Source organism: Prosopis cineraria, unplaced genomic scaffold (assembly GCF_029017545.1).
Source record: "Prosopis cineraria cultivar Desert tree isolate PC_DT_omini unplaced genomic scaffold, ASM2901754v1 PC7, whole genome shotgun sequence".
Classification (NCBI taxonomy): Eukaryota; Viridiplantae; Streptophyta; class Magnoliopsida; order Fabales; family Fabaceae; genus Prosopis; species Prosopis cineraria.
The window spans coordinates 33,886,356-33,889,685 of NW_026555338.1; positions in this window are offsets into that span (position 1 = coordinate 33,886,356).

Here is a 3,330-nt window from a genome sequence, read left to right on the forward strand (position 1 = left end):
TTTTCATATTTTTTATAAATCTTTTATTTTGATAAATACAATATTAATTATAATAATATCCTAACTGGAACTTTTTTAAAAGTAGTTTTTTAAAAGAGTACAAGTTAAAAATTATAAATGTGAACTATCCGAAGTAAATTTGCATATCAATCTATAAAAATTTTAATATTAAATTTAAACCATCTAAATTAAATTTAGACTAATGATAATTAAAAAAGTATAATATATCCTAATTGAAACTTTTTTTAAAAAGTATTTTTTTTAAAACTACAAGTTAAAAATTATAAATCTAAACTATCCAAAGTAAATTTTGCATGATCAATCTATAAAAATTTTAATATTAAATTTAAACCATTCAAATTAAATTTGAACTAAATTAATAATAAATATTTTATTAATTTTTTATAAATTTTTATTTTAATAAATATATAATAAATATGTAACAAATACTTTAAATTGAACTATTCAATTAAATTATAGATAGTCCAAATTTTACCTTCCTAAGAGTACCATAGTATTGATGAGGGTGATGACGCACTGAACATGAACCCTGATATTGATGGGTAGATATAGAATTTGAAATCAATCAAGTTATATAAAATGATGAGATGCATTGTTGGATGACAAAGTTCGCGTGCATATCGAAAATGGAAGGAAACAAAGTGAGAAGCAACAACATAATCAGATAGATGATACTATTTCTGATGTCTTTTTCACTCACTCACATCTTCAATTTGTTAATGCCTTGGTAATTGACCTTTTTCTTTTTTGAGTTATGGAAAATCGTATAGTGAATTTACCTTATCATCATACATGCAAAACAAAACAAAATTCAAACAATTTGGAGGCTGTTTGGCAATCTATTCTGAAAATAATTTTCTATTCTCAAGAATAAAAAACAAAAAATTTTTATTTGATGATATATTTTTAAAAAGTGTTTTAGATGATAATAAACAAATATTATTTTAAAAAATAAAAAAGCAAAACATCGTTTTAAATGTTCTAAAATTGTTATTTTAAAAAAGAGAGAACGAGAAAAAAAATATATATATATATATATATGTATTATTATTTTTTTCTTTTATAACATATTCTATAAATATTAATTATTAAAAAAAATAAAATAAAAACAGTTCAAAACAGAAGCTTGATCGTAGTTGGTGCTCGCTTTACATGACTCAACCCAAATAAAACTCAGCCACGTAAAAAAGGAAATTAAGTGCGGCTAAGTGGAAGAGTGGTCATCCTGGAGTAATTGAGTTGATGAAAGATGATCTCACCGCCCCTCATGCCTATGTATATCATATAGCGTTATTTTCCAAGACACATTTGTGAATTCTTTTGACTGAGCCGATTGATGAGGTCACTAAGGCACCATCATGCACTCTTTTTGAACGTGACAGGGACTTCAATGTGTCTAAAGCCATTCATTATCATTGGTTGCTATCTGGTTTTGCGTTTCAACCAAGAATAATAAGTGTGCGTTTAATTTTAATTTATAAAAAATTTACTTAATAAAAATTTATTTGATAAAAATCAGTTGAATAAAAATAAGTTGTTGTAACAAAATTTATATTTAAGATATATTTTTTCAAAAGTAATTTGATATATTAAAAATTATTTAATTTATGATAGTGAAATGTGCTTTTGAATGTACAATTATCAAAAAGGACATTAATTTATAATGATTTATAATTTTTATTATACAAATGTAATATATTTAAAATATTTAAAAAATATAATAAATATTTTAATAATATAAATTTTGATCTATAATGTTAAAAATTTGATTTCTAAGTTATTTGTCTTTTTTATTTGTACTTTTAAAAGATGTAATAAAGATTTGTAATTTTTATTATACATTAATGTTAAAAATTAACATAATTAATTACTCAATTTATAATACTAAAAAAATTGATATCTAATTATTATTATTAAAATAAGAATTATATTTTTAATGAAGTAACTATTTTTTAAAAAAAAAAGAAATTAAACTTAGAGTAGTATGGTTAAATAATCTCTTACTTTTCAAATCTACTTTTTAAAAGTTTTAAATAGTTACGTTTCAGAAATTCACTTTTAACTACTGTTTGAATGTACTTTTAAAATGTGTTTTTTTATAAAATATTCTACACAATTTTTAATTTTTTAAAAATAAAATTTTATTTGTTGAACATAAAATAAAAGAAAACCAAGCGGACTAAGCTTCGTCAACAAACTAATAGCGTTAGTCTTGCGTGGATGCCGGCTCCTATCCCATAATAATAAATGTTTTCCGATCAGATAGGGTTTAGATCTAAGCAATTCAAAGGCTATTACGATTTGTAAAAGAACTCGAGGGCGGTGAGATTGAGCACGTGGAGATAGAAGATCCGAAAAGAGCCGAAACGGGCCGCGAGGGGGAAGACCCAGAACAGAACGGGTGAGAGCCCCGGGTTTAACGGTCAAATAAATAATATAGCCGTTGAGGAACGGTACGGTCGTGATATATTTAAAATAGACTGACCACCACGTGCTTTGCTCCTCACTGTCACCGCCCAAGATCGAACTCCAAGGAAGTGGCTTTTGTTATTCCGGACAAAGGAATACCATATTTGATAATTGTTCGTATGACAACACAGCTTCACGCTAATCACTAAGTCAAACACATTTTAAAACCAATATCTAGAAACAACCGGGAGTGAGGGAGTGGCACAGTGTTGCGTCTTTATTGTGATTGAGCATGAGACTAGGGGATCCTAATACCGAGAATTACACCTTTAATTATAGTTTACTTCAATTCTAATGAGCCGTCCAAGCCGGCTTCATATCTAGCTTAATACACACCCATGTTCACCTTCTCATTTCATATGCTTCTCTACCTTTTGTTTGTAACTCTCGTACTCATTATTTATTTCTTTTCTACTCTTCAATTAATACGTCTTCTTTTACAAATTATTTTCGCTCATCACTTGTTCTATCATATTTATATTATTGGTAAATTTTACCCAACATGTAATTATTTGTAGAGATCAAGCTAAATATTCGGTTGAAATCTAAAATAAAAACAGACCGACAAAGCCATACTAGGAGTCTGGGACACACCCCCCTTGCATGGAAATTTCCTTCCCCGAATGGAAATCGGGAAGCTTCCATTTTAAGAATGAATGAAGCAAACACGATAGTTATAAATAAAACTAAAGGAGTGTGCTTATCAAAAGAGGAGGGGAGGGGGTACCAATCTCCTATCACGGGTACAGTTTCGATATTGATGAGTAATCTGAACAGTCCATATTTTTATATTTTATTTTATATTTAATAAAATAAAAATTATAAATTTTAATAGCTCTG